This window comes from Zingiber officinale, chromosome 3A (genome assembly GCF_018446385.1).
Source record: "Zingiber officinale cultivar Zhangliang chromosome 3A, Zo_v1.1, whole genome shotgun sequence".
Taxonomy (NCBI): Eukaryota; Viridiplantae; Streptophyta; class Magnoliopsida; order Zingiberales; family Zingiberaceae; genus Zingiber; species Zingiber officinale.
In genome coordinates, this window is record NC_055990.1 from 164,586,130 (window position 1) to 164,604,092 (window position 17,963).

Below are 17,963 nucleotides of genomic sequence, written 5' to 3' on the forward strand. Positions count from 1 at the left end.
TTGCTCGGAGGCCGCCAATGGTGGACAAGTGGCTAGATTGCTGGGCACCGAGCGGGGGTAGCCTCCGATCGCCCGCTCCGAACCAAACTATAACCTGGAGGGGATGGTAAACCTAAGAAGGGATCGCAACTAATTGCGGCCACGATCAGACATCAATTATGAGTGGTTCATCGCCTGGTCCAAAAAAAAAAGACCAGGAGATCTGCTCTTCTGGTCTTTTTTTTTGTGGACCAGGGGATGGACCACTCATAATTGCTATCTGATCGTGACCACAATCCGACAGCAATTCGGCTGTAATTGGTTGTGATTTCTTTCTGGGTTCATCTTCCCCTCCAGGTTATAGTTTAGTTCAGAACGGACGGTCGGAGGTCGCCCGGTGCCCGCCAATGGTGACAAGTGGCCAGGTTACTGGGCGCCGAGCAGGGGTGACCTCCGGTCGCCCGCTCCGAACCAAACTAGCTATAACTTGGAGGGGACGGTGAACTCAGAGAGTGATCGCAACCAATTACGTCCGAATTGCGGCCACGATCCAGCAACGATTATTAGTAGTCCATCCCCTGGTCCACAAAAAAAGGGACCAGGAGATCTAGTCTCCTGGTTGCGATCCCTTCCGCAGTCTGGCCGCAATGGATGGGCCACTCATAATTGTTGGTCCCTTTTTTGTGGATCAGGGGATGGACCACTCATAATTATTGCCGGATCATGGTCGCAATCCGACCGTAATTGGTTGCGATCCCTTTCTGGGCTACTCATAATTGCTGTTGGATCATGGCCACAAAAAAGACACCAGTAATTATGAGTGGTCCATCTATTGCAATCGGATTGCGGTCGGATTGCAGAAGGGATCACAACCAGGAGAGCAGATCTCTTAGTCCCTTTCTTGTGGACCAGGGGATGGACCATTCATAATTACAGTCGGATCGTGACCGCAATCTGGCCGTAATTAGTTGTGATTCTTTCCTGAATTCACCGTCCCCTCCAGGTTATAATTTGATTCGGATCAGGCGGCCGGAGGCCGCTCGGAGGCCACTAATGGTGGACAAGTGGCCAGGTTGCTGGTGTGCCGAGCGAGGGTGGCCTCCGGGTGGCCGCCGCCTACCCGCTCCAAACCAAACTATAACCTGGAGGGGACGGTGAACCTAAGAAGGGATCACAACCAATTGCGGTCACGATCTGGCAGCAATTATGAGTTGTTCATCCCCTGGTTCACAAAAAAGGGGACCAGCAATTATGAGTGGTCCATCCATTGCCGGCCTCTGAGCGGCCTACGACCGCCCACTCCGGACCAAACTATAACTTGGAGGGGACGGTGAATCCAGAAAAGGATCGCAACCAATTATATCCGGATTGCGGCCACGATCCGACAACAATTATTAGTGGTCCATCCCCTGGTCCACAAAAAAAGGGACCAGGAGATCTACTCTCCTGGTTGCGATCCCTTTCGCAATCCGGCCGCAATGGATGGACCACTCATAATTGTTGGTCCCTTTTTTGTGGACCAAGGGATGGACCACTCGTAATTGCTGCCGGATCGTAGTCGTAATCTGACCGCAATTGATTGCGATCCTCTTCTGGGCCACTCATAATTGATGTCGGGTCATGGCCACCAAAAAGGGACCAGCAATTATGAGTGGTCCATCAATTGTGGCCGAATTACGGAAGGGATCGCAACCAGGAGAGCAGATCTCCATGTCCCTTTTTTGTGGACCAGGGGATAGACCACTCATAATTGCTACCCGATCGTGGTCGCAATCCGGTCGTAATAGGTTGTGATCCCTTTCTGGGTTCATCGCCCCCTCCAGGTTATAGTTTAGTTCGAAGCGGGCGGTCGGATGTCGCTCGGAGGCCGCCAATGGTGGACAAGTGGCCAGGTTGCTGGGGTGCCGAGCGGGGGTGGCCTCTGGCCGCCCGCTACGAATCAAACTATAACCTGGAGAGGACGATGAACCTAGGAAGGGATCACCACCAATTGCGGCCGGATTGCGGCCACGATCCAACCTCAATTATGAGTGGTTCATCCCCTGGTCCACAAAAAAAGGACCAGGAGATCTACTCTCTAATTGGTTGTGATCCTTTTCTGGGTTCACCATCCCCTCCAAGTTATAGTTTTGTTCAGAACGGGCAACCGGAGGCTGCCAATGGTGGACAAGTAGCTAGGTTACTGGGCACCAAGCGAGGGTGGCCTCCGGCCGCTCGCTCCAAACCAAACTATAACCTGGAGGGGACGGTGAACCCAGAAAGTGATCGCAACCAATTACGTCCAGATTGCGACCACAATCCGGTAGCAATTATTAGTGGTCCATCCCCTGACCCACATAAAAAGGGACCAGGAGATCTGCTCTCCTGGTTGTGATCCCTGCCATAATCCGACCGCAATGGAAGAACCACTCATAATTGCTGCCGAATCATGGTCGTAATCTGACCGTAATTGGTTGTGATCCCTTTTTGAGCCACTCATAATTGCTGTCGAATTGTGGCCACACAAAAATGACCAAAAATTATGAGTGGTCCATCCATTGCGGCCAAATTGCGGAAGGGATCGCAACCAGGAGAGCAGATCTCCATGTCCTTTTTTTGTGGACCTGGGGATGAACCACTCATAATTGCTGCCAGATCGTGGTCGCAATCCGAATGTAATAGGTCGCAATCCCTTTCTAGGTTCATTGTCCCCTCCAGGTTATAGTTTGGTTCGGAGCGGGTGGTCGGAGGCCACCAATGGTGGATAAGTGGCCAGGTTGCCGGGCGCCGAGCGGGGATGGCCTCTGGGTGGCCTCCGACCTCCCGCTCTGAACCAAACTCTAACCTCGAGGGGGCGGTGAACCTAGGAAGGGATCACCACCAATTGCTACCACGATCCAGCAGCAATTATGAGCGATCCATCCCCTAATCCACAAAAAAGGGACTAGGAGATCTACTCTCTAATTAGTTGTGATCCCTTTCTAGGTTCACCGTCCCTTCCAAGTTATAGTTTGGTTCAGAGCGGGCAGCCGGAGGATGCCAATGGTGGACAAGTGGTCAGGTTGCTGGACGCCGAGCAGGGGTGGCCTTCAGCCGTCCGCTCCAAACCAAACTATAACATGGAGGGGATGATGAACTCAGAAAGGGATCACAACCAATTACATCCAGATTACGGCCACGATCCGATCACAATTATGAGTGGTCCATCCTCTGGTCAACAAAAAAAAGGACCAGGAGATCTACTCTTTAATTGAGAGAAAATCTCCTGGTCCTTTTATTTGTGGACCAAGGGATGGACCACTCATAATTACTGTTGGATCGTGGCCGCAATCCGGCTACAATTGATTGTGATCCCTTTCTGGGTTCACCATCCCTTCCAGGTTATAGTTTGGTAATTCAGAGTTGGCGATCGAAGGTCGCTCGGAGATTGCCAATGGATGGACCACTCATAATTACTGGTCCCTTTTTTTGTGGACCAAGGGATGGACCACTCATAATTGCTGCCGGATCGTTGTCGCAATCTGGCCGCAATTGATTTTGATCCCTTCCTGGGTTCACCGCACCCTCCAAGTTATAGTTTGGTTCAGAGCGGGCGGCCAGCGACCACCCAGAGGCCACCCTCGCTCGGTACCATAATTGCTGTCGAATTGTGGCCACACAAAAATGACCAAATATTATGAGTGGTCCATCCATTGCGGCCAAATTGCGGAAGGGATCGCAACCAGGAGAGTAGATCTCCTTGTCCTTTTTTTGTGGACCTGGGGATGGACCACTCATAATTGTTGTCGGATCGTGGTCGCAATCCGAATGTAATAGGTCGCAATCCCTTTCTAGGTTCATTGTCCCCTCCAGGTTATAGTTTGGTTCGGAGCAGGCGGTCGGAGGCCACCAATGGTGGATAAGTGGCCAGGTTGCTGGGCGCCGAGCGGGGATGGCCTCTGGGTGGCCTCCGACCTCCCGCTCTGAACCAAACTCTAACCTCGAGGGGGCGGTGAACCTAGGAAGGGATCACCACCAATTGCTATCACGATCCAGCAGCAATTATGAGTGATCCATCCCCTAATCCACAAAAAAGGGACTAGGAGATCTACTCTCTAATTAGTTGTGATCCCTTTCTAGGTTCACCGTCCCTTCCAAGTTATAGTTTGGTTCGGAGCGGGCAGCCGGAGGATGCCAATGGTGGACAAGTGGTCAGGTTGTTGGACGCCGAGCAGGGGTGGCCTTCAGCCGTCCGCTCCAAACCAAACTATAACATGGAGGGGGCGATGAACTCAGAAAGGGATCACAACCAATTGTTGGTGCAACATCCCTCAGGTCAAGGTTGACCTGGGTGACCAAGCTGAGTCTTGGTTTGAGTTTAGATGTTTGACAATAAGAAAGTGATTGAAGAAGAGTCAAGTAGGTCAAGGTTGACCGGATACTTGACAGGGAAGTCCTGGTGAGTGAAGCCAGGCAGAAGGAAAACCCTAGTGAGTGAAGCTAGGTGAAAGTCCTGGTGAGTGAAACCAGGTGAAAATCCTAGTGAGTGAAGCTAGGTGAAAGTCCTGGTGAGTGAAACCAGGTGAAAACCCTAGTGAGTGAAGCTAAGTGAAAGCCCTAGTGAGTGAAGCTAGGCAGATGGAAAACCCTAGTGAGTGAAGCTAGGTGAAAGTCCTGGTGAGTGAAGCCAGGCAGAAGGAAAACCCTAGTGAGTGAAACTAGGTGAAAGTCCTGGTGAGTGAAGCCAGGTGAAAGCCCTAGTGAGTGAAGCTAGGCAGATGGAAAACCCTAGTGAGTGAAGCTAGGTGAAAGTCCTGGTGAGTGAAGCCAGGCAAGGGAAAATCCAGATGGATCAAGGATGATCGGACATCTGGTGTTGGGAAGTCCAAGTAGGTCAAAGGATTGACTGGATACTTGGCACGAGGAAATACAAGTAGGTCAAGGGAGTGACCAGATACTTGGCATGAATAGAAAAGTCTAAGTGGGTCAAAGGGATTGACCAGACACTTGGTGGGAAGTCCTAGCAGGTCAAAGAAGTGACCAGATGCTAGGCATGATGTACCAACAGGTCAAGGTTGACCGGATGTTGGTTTGAGAGGCTTGGAACTTGGTTTTGGTCAAAAACCAAGTGTTGGATCGATCAGTGGATCGATCCGGATCTGATCGTCGATGGATCGATCCGGCTTCTCTAAGCGAGCAGAGCCTCGGATCGATCCGTGGATCGATTCGGATTTCCAATCGATCGTGGATCGATTGGGACACGGCTGCTGGAAAAGCGCCTGGATCGATCCGTGGATCGATCCGAGGCCTAGCACAGAGGCGCTCCGGATCGATCCGTGGATCGATCCAAAGCCTCCCGATCGATTGGGAATATTCGAATCGATCGGGATCCGACCGTTGCTGATGGCGTGTTCATTCCTTCGGTATCTCTTCTCTGATTCACTCCAGATTTCTCGCCAGCTCCTCCACAGCACTCACAAAGCTCAGATCGCCAGTTCTTGAAGGATCTTGGAAGGTTTCCAAGTCAAGAGGCGGATCAAAGTCAAAGAAGAGAAGCTAGGGTTAGGGTTTGTACTCATTGTAAGCTTGTAAGCTTGTATTTCTTGTATCCTTTCCTTCTCTTCTTGTATTGAGTCTTGTAGGGCTTCTCCGCCCTTGGTAGTTACCATAAAGGAGAGTTTTATTTAGTGGAGGGTGTGTGTGTTGGTGTGGATCCTTGGATTAGTCACCTCTTGTGAGGTGGATACCAAGTAAACCAACCGTGTTAGCGTTGTGTGATTGTTTCTTTGTATTTCCGCTGCACATCTTTGAAGGAACAAGCAACGCCGAGCAACGAGCGAACGCGACGAGCTATTCACCCCCCCTCTAGCTACTTTTGGTCCTAACAAGTGGTATCAGAGCGAGGCCGCTCTTCACCGGAACCATCGCCGGAAGGGTCAAGCATAACAAGAAAAGCTAGAGGGGTGAAGAAGTTGGAGCAAATTCTTCAAGTTCAAGATTTTATCAAGCTCAACTTCAAGATGCAATTCCAAGATGGACTTGGATTTGACACAAGGGTGGCTCCACCATATTCATCTACAAGCTTCGATTCTTGGAAATCAAGAATCGAAAATTTTCTTATGATGGAGATAGAGCAATGGTTTGCTCTCATGGAAGGTTTTGAAGCTCCCACAAATTCCAAGGGCAAAGTACTCAAAAGAAGTAAGTGGAGCAAAGACCAAATCCAAAGATGTGAGGCCAATGACAAAGTGGCCAAGCTTTTGGTCAATTTATTGCCAAGCAACATCTTGGAACAAATTGGAGAGTTTGAAGATGCCAAGGAGCTTTGGAGCAAATTGGCAAGAATTCATGAGATCCCCTCCACTGTACCAAATCAAGGAGAATCCAAAGAGGGTGACTCATTGGATCAAGACCAAGAGGAGGACTCCGAGGTTGAGAGATGCTCAACCTCCGAAGAAGAAGTTCAAGAAGAAGCTTCATCTTCAAGGGAATGCAACGAAGGGAACAAGGAGGGAGCATACTCCTTGTTTCATATTCAAGATGATGAAGCCTCCACCTCTGGGATTGAGGGGGAGCAATCCTTGGTGACGCCGGATCAAGATGAAGGAGAATCCTCTACATCCGGGTCAAGAGATGAAGAGATTGAAGAAGCTTCTACCTCCACGAGTCAAGAAAAATCAAATGGAGGAGAATCAAGATCGGATCAAGAGGAAGCTTCTACCTTTGGATCCAAAGGGAAAGATGCCACCCCTACAAGCAAAGGTATAAATATTTCAATTAAAAATAAAAATCATATTATATGCTTTGAGTGTAGGGAACATGGGCACTACAAGAGCAAGTGCCCTAAATTGGCCAAGAAGAAGGGCCAAGTGGCACAAAAGGGCAAGGCGAAGCCCAAGGAGACCATCCCCGGAATAAAAAGGAGCAAGGAGCACATTGTGTGCTTTTCTTGCAACCAAAAAGGGCATTACCGAAGTCAATGCCCCAAGGGGAAGAAGATGGTCAAGGCTCAAGGAGGCATTCGTCAAGGGGGAGCCTCCAAGGTAAAGAAGAAGGTAACATTTATTGAGCCTACCCCCTTTCATTATGGTGAAAAGCATGATAGTTCTAACTTTTATCATTTTAATGCTATTTACCATGAAAATAGAAAGCATGATAGCGTTAAAGAAAAACATATAACTTTTCATGCTAAAACTACTACACCTAAGGCTAGGAATGTAAGTAAAAGTCTAGGCAAGAACTCTAAGGATTGTATCTACAAGCCTAGGCACAAAAATGCTCATGAACTTAATGGAAAACCAAAAACTAAGGACTTAGTGATGGAAAGTCAAGTCTTGAGGTCAAGACTTGATAAAATGGAAAAGACCCTAAAAAGGATGGAAAATATCCTATTAGGGCAAAATGAGCATAACCTAGGTTTAGGGGTACTAAAGTCATCCAATGGCCATAGAAGTTTGGGATATAAACCAAAGGCTAAGAAGGATGTGCCCTCTTACCATAGAGTTCCATATAGTTATGGAACAAACCCTAGGTCTAGTGGTCAAGCCAAAAATACTAGGGAAGTCATCCCTAAGAGTATTTTTACAATAAATGTGTCTAAGACTTCTAAGAAGTCTAAGAAAGTCACAAACAAGGTCACAAGGGAGGTTATCCCTAGAGTTGACCTAGAAAATGTGACCAAGGCTTCTAAGAAGCCCAACAAGGTCACTAGGAAGGTATCTAGGGAAGTTATCCCTAGTGAGTACCTAGAGCATCCAAGGAGCACCAATAGGTGTTGGGTTCCTAGGAGCATCTTCTCTACCCCATAGATGGGTTAGAGAGTGTCAACTCCGATTAGAAGGGTAGTTAACCCAACTTTGAGGAAATTGACACTCAAGGAGCATTTTCAAGGTTTTAGTTAACCTTTGAAAATGAAATGAACCTATTGTTTACTCCTTGGAAGAGTAAAATGTGCCTAATGGTGGAAGAATTTATTTTAATCTAAAATGGCACAAATTGGGAAAATCTTGAGAAATACCAAGTTGGGATTTTGGTATTCTCTTGGAAATTTAAGGCAATCCGGGCCTTGATTTATGTAATCACTCTTGAGGAAAAATGGAATATGCCAACATTTGAGGACATGTTTATTTTCAATTGGCATACATTAAATCAAGAAAATTGGAAATGTCAATTTAGGCTTTGGCATTCTCTTGTAGCACTTTAGGGCAATCTAGGTTTAAGTTGTAAGTTTAGCTAAGACTTTAAGGATACTTAGATAGTTAATCTAGGTATATTTTATTTATGCTAAATCTTGCCATGATTGTTTGCCCATCATATGCCATGACATCATGTCTAGTTTTGCATTCATGTTTTATTATAAAAAAAAATCCAAAAATACCATGTCATGACATTCATACATCATGTAGTAATAGGATATTTTCTTTTGAAAATTATTTTCTTTTGATGTATGCCATAACATAATCATGCATTAAGTTTAATTCCTTGTAATTAAGGACGAATGACATTTAACGACACTTATTGACAAGTGACAGCCTAGGTGGATGTCTAATATCTCTAGAATGCCTAGATAGATATGCATGATCCCTAGATTAGGGCAAAAACCAAAATCTACATCTCACAAAGACTATAAGGTGACTTGTATGTGATTAGTGCACATTAGATACAAGTGAGATGTTAGGATGATGAACAAAGCTCAAGATGTTGATTTAGTATATTCTTTTGAGTTTTAGGTTCATCAAAACACATAGTTATGTGTTTTCCCATCATTGGGAAAGCTAATGTACAAGTCATGTGCATTATGCCCAAGGAACATGATGGGATATTGGTTTTGAAAATGTTTTTAAAATGTTTTTGGAAAACCTTGGTGAAGGCTATCTTTTGATAGTAATCACCATTGAATAGTTAGACACAAACTTGAAGAAAAACACTAAAGTTTTGCAAGTTTTCAAGTTTGTGTCAATCTTTGAAAATATGATGTATTTTCATAGAAAACTATTTTTCTTTGATAGTATATGCCCTAAATAATGTCTACACGAAATTTCATGATTTTTGGATTTTTGTAGAATTTTCTAGGGGTTTCTGAAGTTGACTGAAATGGAATTTCAGCAACTATCAGAGCTCCGATCGATCCATGGATCGATTGGAGTGCCCGAATCGATCCGTGGATCGATTCAGAAGGCAAGTCTCCCACGAGCAGAAGCTCGCTGGATCGATCAGCCGATTGATCCAGGTAGTCTGAATCGATCAGTGGATCGATTCAGAAAGGTTCAATCGATTGGAACCCAACTCCAATCGATCCAAGTTGCTGATTTTGGCTGGGAAGGCTTGATTTCAGCATCTCTGAACCTCTTTGAATCTAGGTAACCATTCCAAACCCCTAAAATACATTTATATACATTCAAAAGGTGTTTTCATGTGAAAACAAGGATGGATTGGTTAAGGAAGGCTTCATTGAAGTTTAGGTTGAGGTTTGTTTCAAATTTTGAGTATTTGAACCTCAAAACTTCTAAATTTGGGTTTCCTAAAGGTTTAGGGATTCCAAGTCATTGTTGGTGCAATGACAGAAGTCACCACCATGTCTTTAGGGGGAGGGACTTTTTAAAGACATGAAAAATTATTTTTCATGAACCTTGGAAGGTGGTCAACCTTCCGTTAAGAACATGCTCAAGGTTGAGCGTTTGAACTTTAATGGGGAGTGGATATCCTCATTGTTCAAGTGGCTTCAAGTGGATAATGCTCAAGGTTGGGTATTTTTCTACATTGAGGGAGAAGTTAAGGATAAATGAAGGGAATGGGACCTTCATTATCGTGTTGATCACAACGAGTGATGTTGTGAACAATGATGAGTAACTCTTCAGGGGGAGAGTCGTCAACAAATGGATTTGTTGATGTGTACCCAAAATTGGGGCATGGGTTGATGTGTGCCCAAAGATGGGTTGATGTGTGCCAATAGGGGGAGAATGAAAGGACCTATGAATGGGTGTAAGTTAGGCTTTCATTACCTAGAGGGAGTGTGCCCTCGTAGGGGGAGAATGAAGAGCTTAATTTATATGTTCATTACCTAGTGGCATGAAGATTGAGGCTATAGGATTAGCCTAACTTACATGTGGTATTGTAAGTGTTATTGTGGTATTGTCAAACATCAAAAAGGGGGAGATTGTTGGTGCAACATCCCTCAGGTCAAGGTTGACCTGGGTGACCAAGCTGAGTCTTGGTTTGAGTTTAGATGTTTGACAATAAGAAAGTGATTGAAGAAGAGTCAAGTAGGTCAAGGTTGACCGGATACTTGACAGGGAAGTCCTGGTGAGTGAAGCCAGGCAGAAGGAAAACCCTAGTGAGTGAAGCTAGGTGAAAGTCCTGGTGAGTGAAACCAGGTGAAAATCCTAGTGAGTGAAGCTAGGTGAAAGTCTGGTGAGTGAAACCAGGTGAAAACCCTAGTGAGTGAAGCTAGGTGAAAGCCTTAGTGAGTGAAGCTAGGCAGATGGAAAACCCTAGTGAGTGAAGCTAGGTGAAAGTCCTGGTGAGTGAAGCCAGGCAGAAGGAAAACCCTAGTGAGTGAAGCTAGGTGAAAGTCCTGGTGAGTGAAGCCAGGTGAAAGCCCTAGTGAGTGAAGCTAGGCAGATGGAAAACCCTAGTGAGTGAAGCTAGGTGAAAGTCCTAGTGAGTGAAGCCAGGCAAGGGAAAATCCAGATGGATCAAGGATGATCGGACATCTGGTGTTGGGAAGTCCAAGTAGGTCAAAGGATTGACTGGATACTTGGCACGAGGAAATACAAGTAGGTCAAGGGAGTGACCAGATACTTGGCATGAATAGAAAAGTCTAAGTGGGTCAAAGGGATTGACCAGACACTTGGTGGGAAGTCCTAGCAGGTCAAAGGAGTGACCAGATGCTAGGCATGATGTACCAACAGGTCAAGGTTGACCGGATGTTGGTTTGAGAGGCTTGGAACTTGGTTTTGGGCAAAAACCAAGTGTTGGATCGATCAGTGGATCGATCCAGGCTTCTCCTAAGCGAACAGAGAGCCTCTGGATCGATCCGTGGATCGATCCAGATGTTCCAATCGATCAGTGGATCGATTGGGACGCGGCTGCTTCGCGCGATAAGCGCTGGATCGATCCGTGGATCGATCCAGGCGTTTTTCCAGAGCACAGAGGCGCTCTGGATCGATCCGTGGATCGATCCAAAGCCTCCCCGATCGATTGGGAACATTCGAATCGATCGGGATCCGACCGTTGCGTCGTATTTGAGCTGCAGGCGTGCGTTGGCTGCAGCAATCTCTTCTCCGATTCACTCCAGATTTCTCGCCAGCTCCTCCACAGCACTCACAAAGCTCAGATCGCCAGTTCTTGAAGGATCTTGGAAGGTTTCCAAGTCAAGAGGCGGATCAAAGCCAAGAAGAGAAGCTAGGGTTAGGGTTTGTACTCATTGTAAGCTTGTAAGCTTGTATTTCTTGTATCATTTCCCTCTCTTCTTGTACTGAGTCTTGTAGGGCTTCTCCGCCCTTGGTAGTTACCATAAAGGAGAGTTTTATTTAGTGGAGGGTGTGTGTGTTGGTGTGGATCCTTGGATTAGTCACCTCTTGTGAGGTGGATACCAAGTAAACCAACCGTGTTAGCGTTGTGTGATTGTTTCTTTGTATTTCCGCTGCACATCTTTGAAGGAACAAGCAACGCCGAGCAACGAGCGAACGCGACGAGCTATTCACCCCCCCCCCCCTCTAGCTACTTTTGGTCCTAACACCAATTACATCCAGATTACGGCCACGATCCGATCACAATTATGAGTGGTCCATCCTCTGGTCAACAAAAAAAAGGACCAGGAGATCTACTCTCTAATTGAGAGAAAATCTCCTGGTCCTTTTATTTGTGGACCAAGGGATGGACCACTCATAATTACTGTCGGATCGTGGCCGCAATCCTGCTGCAATTGATTGTGATCCCTTTTTGGGTTCACCATCCCTTCCAGGTTATAGTTTGGTAATTCAGAGTTGGCGGTCGAAGGTCGCTCGGAGATTGCCAATGGATGGACCACTCATAATTACTGGTCCCTTTTTTTGTGGACCAAGGGATGGACCACTCATAATTGCCGTCGGATCGTGGTCGCAATCTGGCCGCAATTGATTTTGATCCCTTCCTGGGTTCACCGCCCCCTTCAAGTTATAGTTTGGTTCAGAGCGGGCGGCCAGCGACCACCCAGAGGCCACCCTCGCTCGGTACCCAGTAACCTGGCTCTTTGTCCACCATTGGAGCCTCCGAGAGGCCTTCGGCCGTCTGCTCCGAACCAAACTATAACCTAGAGGGGACGATGAATCCAGGAAGGGATCGCAATCAATTACGACCGGATTGCGGCCACAATCCGACCACAATTATGAGTGGTCCATCTACTAGTTCATAAAAAGGGACCAAGAGATATGCTCTCTAATGGTGGACAAGTGGCCAGGTTGTTGGGTGCCGAGCAATGGTGGCCTTCGACCACTCACTCCCAACCAAATTATAACCTGGAGGGGACGGTGAACCCAGGAAGGGATCACAATCAATTGCAGCTAGATTGCGACCACGATCTGGTAACAATTATGAGTGGTTCATCCCCTGGTCCACAAAAAAAAAGACTAGGAGATCTGCTCTCAATTGCTGCTGGATCATGGCCTCAATCCAGCAGCAATTGGTTGTGATCCCTTCTTGGGTTAACCGCCCCTCCAGGTTATAGTTTGGTTCGGAGTGGGAGGCTGGAAGCTGCTCGGAGGCCGCTAATGGATGACCACTCATAATTGTTGGTCCCTTTTTTTGTGGACCTGAGGATGGACTACTCATAATTGCTGTCGGATCGTGGTCGGAATCCTGCCGCAATTGGTTGTGATCCCTTCCTGGGTTCACCGTCCCCTCCAGGTTAGAGTTTAGTTCGGAGCGGGCGGCCGACGGTCACCCAGAGGCCACCCCTGCTCGACGCCCAGCAACCTGGCTACTTGTCCACCATTGGACCCTCCGAGCAGCCTCCGACTGTCTATTCCGAACCAAACTATAACCTGAAGGGGACAGTGAACCCAGGAAGGGATCGCAACTAATTACGGCCAGATTGCGATCACGATCCGACCGTAATTATGAGTGGTCCATCTACTGGTTCATAAAAAAAGGGACCAAGAGATTTGCTCTCTAATTGTGGACAAGTGGCCAGGTTGTTCGACGCCGAGTGGGGGGTGGCCTCCGGTCGCCCGCTCCGAACCAAATTATAACCTAGAGGGGACAGTGAACCCAGGAAGGAATTACAACTAATTGCGGTCGGATTGCGACCACGATCTGGCAGTAATTATGAATGGTTCATCCCCTGGTCCACAAAAAGAGAGACCAAGAGATCTACTCTCATCTAATTAACATTTTACTCTACAATATATCACTAATACAAAAGCACCTTCAATCCCCAACATATATACAACCTTCAATAGCAAATCTTCTCCACCGAAAAGGCGTTAACAGGAATCTATACTATTGCATCTTAATATGATAGCTTGACATCGTCCAAACGTAAATCATCTTTTTTTATGACATTGCATTTGCTCCAAACGACAAAAAGAAGAATCTGTATATTCCACATATATCCCAAATCAGAACTACTATAATCCTAAAGATGTAGGAAGCTGAAAAGAAAAAGATTTGACAGAAAAATTTGCAAGGTTAGTGTTAAACCTGTAGGGATCAAAAACTGTGAATCGGTAATTAGATCTGAAGCATAAGTTCATTGAGAATGAGTTCTTCTTTCTGAAAATACATGAATTGGAACTTTGTATTAGATAGGTTAAGTTATTGAACTAGAATTTGTAATCAAGTTCCTGCTGCAGAAGTGAGAAAATATTGTTTGGGAGATGAATAATTCAGCAACTAAATTTGATACATCTTGCAAAAAAAAAAATCTGTACAAGAAGCTAGAGATTCTGCAAAAACATATGGAATAGTGATTTACTATTGGAAATGTTCACATCAGTTCATGTTTCAAATTGCAAACAAGCAATTAGTTCATAATTTTGTGGGATTGAATTGTTAATTTTGAAGAGTTGAAACATCTCAAGAATCTAGTTTAGCTCGTGAAAAAAAAAATGCAGAAGTTGAGATATTGGTTTTTGAAATATTTTCAGTTGCTGTAATTTGAAACCTGCAGGAACTGTGATGGATGCATAAATGGGTTGAAGCTGAGTTCCAGCAGCTGTTGAACAATTGAATCAAATTGAGTTGTTTCCATTCTTTTGCAAGAGCACAACCAGGAGGGCTGAAAAAAAAAGAGTAGCTTAAAGAGAGGAGTCCCTGAATTTGGAATGGCTAGTGAATTATTGCAAGTTGTAAACTGCAGAGAAGATTTTGAATTCAATGTATCAATTGCGTGCCAAGCTCCTCTTGTAGTTCTTAGACCAGCTTCTCTCCTTTTGGGTTCTTCATGATTCAAAATACTAGACTTCCTTGTAATCTGAATTCTTGAAAAGCTGATTTCTTTGAACGGGTTGCTGAAACAGATGAAGTAACCTTGAAGCTGATTATGAATATTGGATTCACCTATACAATGTAAAGGTATTCCTCAAGTACTCAGAGATAGGGAATTGATTTGCAACTTAAAGGCATTAAAAGAAGTGTACAAGATGCCAAGGTCAATAATTCAGCAATGAAGTTGTATTACTAGGATTGTTGAGCTGAATTTACTCAAGTGTTTGGATAAAAGCATTCAGTCATTCTAACTGATGGGAAATTACAATATTCATTCTTAGTTTTTAACTCTCCCTTAGTGTTTCCAGAAATTGTCCACAAGTTAAGGTTCATATTTAGAATCTATTGGAGATGAAAGTTGGTTTGTTTGAATGCTACAAGATTTGAACTTTTCGATGAGAAAATTAACTCCAACTATCTTAGCCTTGCTACTAGAAAAGGTTTCAGAGGAACATGTAAGTTTCAAGGATTGTTGAAATGTAAGTTTTAGAGGAATAAGAGTGCTAGAATAGTATAAAATACTATATGACTAAGATTATAAATTAATTTGTTTAAAACATCAATTTAATCTATATTTAAAAAAAGTAGAATGGCAGAAATACTCTAACAAAAATATTTGTACTTAAAAATCAACCTTATGATTGCATTCGAAATTTTCTCTAGTCATTATCCGGCTGGGGGGATCCACACCTATTTTCTTTCGTAGTTAATGAAATTTGTTGCTACATAATATTTAAAAACATATCTATCATCTACAAAAATAAATAAATTTGTTATCATGTATTTAGTTATACAAATAATTTTAAATAATTATTTTATTTGTGAGAGAAATATTATTATGTGTGTCAGTGAAAATTCGGGTCCATAAGAGCCCCAGTACTTCCAAACAATATACTTAGCGTTACTCATGCAAAAAGTTAGAACCAATCATTTTCTTGCATCTGTCTTCTCATCTACTCTATTTTCGTCTGCTGTTATACTTATCACAACTCCACATCTTTTTTTTTTTCAGATTCCACATTGCAAAATGCAAAACTTAAATGCTACTGGATTTGGATCATGCGAAAGCACCCTAAGATCTAAGTCATCGATTCGTTCATTTACTCGATCAACCTATAAGGTAAACATATAGTTTTAAAAATAAAAAGTAACAAGTCTATTTATTATAAGTTTGTAATATAAAATAAATCACATATATTACTTATTCATCTTGTAAACCATTCTAAAAATTACATTCTAACTATGTCATCCAATTGAGAATTACTCGATGGTCATATCTGTGTCTTCTTTTTTATTTATTTTTTAATTCACTGTTCAATGACAATACTAATATATAATTAGAAAATTTTATTGTTTATAAAACATTATTCAAAATTTTTTTAAAAATAGTAAACAGAATTTGTATTCAATAAGTAATACTTACGATATGGTTGATATTGTACAATTACAGAAAATATATCTATGAGCTTGAGTTAGAGTTTTGTCATCCAAGATAATTACTTGAAATCCTTTTGTTGGTCACCCTACTTGCGGAAACATCGACGTGTGAGAAACTCAACATTTGGTGTTTCTTTGTCGTGTTCCGTGATTGTTTAATGAGTTGCTACCATCTACATAATGAGAACAAAACACAATACATTCATCTGTTAAATAAGCCTTTGTAATGTTGGCTATGGTCATGCTTTATTTCTAACAAAACGTTTAAGTTTCCCTAGATATCTTTCTATTAGGTACATCTACCAATAATTTACTAGCCTAGCAATGCTTACTTTATATGCTAAATGTACCACCAAATGAATCATTATCGTGAAAAAAGATGGTGGTAATATTCTCTCTATTTGACATAAAACCAAAACAACCCCTTCTTTAACCTTATGTAATTATTCTTTTTTTTTTCAGGGGGTTCTCCGGCCCAGCCATTCCGACGTTCAAGTCAGTGAGGTGGAGAAGATGTAAAAGATGAACAGTAGTAGAAATATGAGATGCATACATAACAAAAAGTGTACCTATATCTGTGGTGGAGGGACCCCTTTTATAATACCTTTATAATCTCCCTCATTAATTAGATATCATATCTTGCTGAGGGAAATGTTAAATCGCTATATTTTTACTGTATTGATCAATCCCATCATCGATATCCCATATCCGTATAATAATACTATCGCACGTGCTGTTAATATTTCACATGTAGCATTTATTGCAGCATTAGCCCGTAAACCACATGGTTTGTTTGGCTTTCAAGGCTAGACCCAGATAAGAGGAGTTTTGGTGGAGCCCAGTGGGATGATGTAACATATAAGGGTAAAACCCTTGATCTCGGGTGGACTTATTTAATTTATAAACATATTTATCTATAAGAGATCGAGAGATGCTAAACCCCTGGAGTTGGTGGAACCCGATCGATCGATCTCTCTGAGCTAGCAGAGAAAAGTACATGCAAAGGGGAGCTAAGCCATAGGGGTAGAATCCGATTAACTGATCTCTTTAAGCTAGCAGAGCAAAGTTCATGTGAAGGGGAACTAAGCCCTGGGGTTGGTAGAATCTGACTGGCCAATCTCTCTAAGCTAGCAGAGCAAAGTTTATGAGAAGGGGAGCTAAGTCTTGGGATCGTTAGAATCTGATAGGCTGATCTCTCTGAGCTGGCAGAGCAAAGTTCATGTGAAGGAGAGCTAGGCCCTGCAGTCGGTAAAATTCAACCTACTGGCAAATTAAAAATGGCTTCCATAATCAACTGCCTAAGTTGACCCTAAGGACTTTGACCTTCACCCATACATGAATGTTGACCCTTCCCGCCTATGTGGAAGCTTTCTATAATCCCTGCATCACACACATTTGGTTTTGATGCATTACTCTTACCAAAAATCACATTCTTTTAAGGTCATTCATAGAATGTCAAATCCAGACAATGACGTCAAATCTAACTCACGTTAAGGGTTTGCCATCACTTACATTGTTTGAATTTCTGAATATGGTGGTAGAAAACGACAATGCTCTCTAAATGACCATTTTTTGTCATATTTTAGGTACAATGCATATGTCTTATTAGTACAAGTTGGGCATCCATTCTTGGCATATATATTCCATCCAAACAAACATCCTAAACTAGGAAAGTCACTAACTATCCAAAGTAATGCAACCCGTATTTGAACATTTCTTTGTTACAAGCATTAAATGTGGCAATCACACTTTGCCATAAATCTTTCAATTCAATCAATAGGGAACACAAAAATACATATCAATATTATTTTCAAGTATTTTGGACCTAAAATAAGGGTGAATAAAATAATACAATGAGACTTCATACATTCTCAAGATGGTAAATAATAAGCCATCAGGACAATAGGCCAAGTACTATACGTAATGTTTTGATTTTAAAATGGATTGTGAGTTCCAACCGTACATTTCTAAGATCAGGGGTAAATTCATAATGTCATTCATCAAATTTCTTCCATGCTCAGGAATCAACTGGATGCCTTAAATTTCCATCTGAAATGTGTTTTTTGAAATGCCACTAAATACTTTCAGACGTCTTCGATGACATGAATAGCTGTTGCAATCTT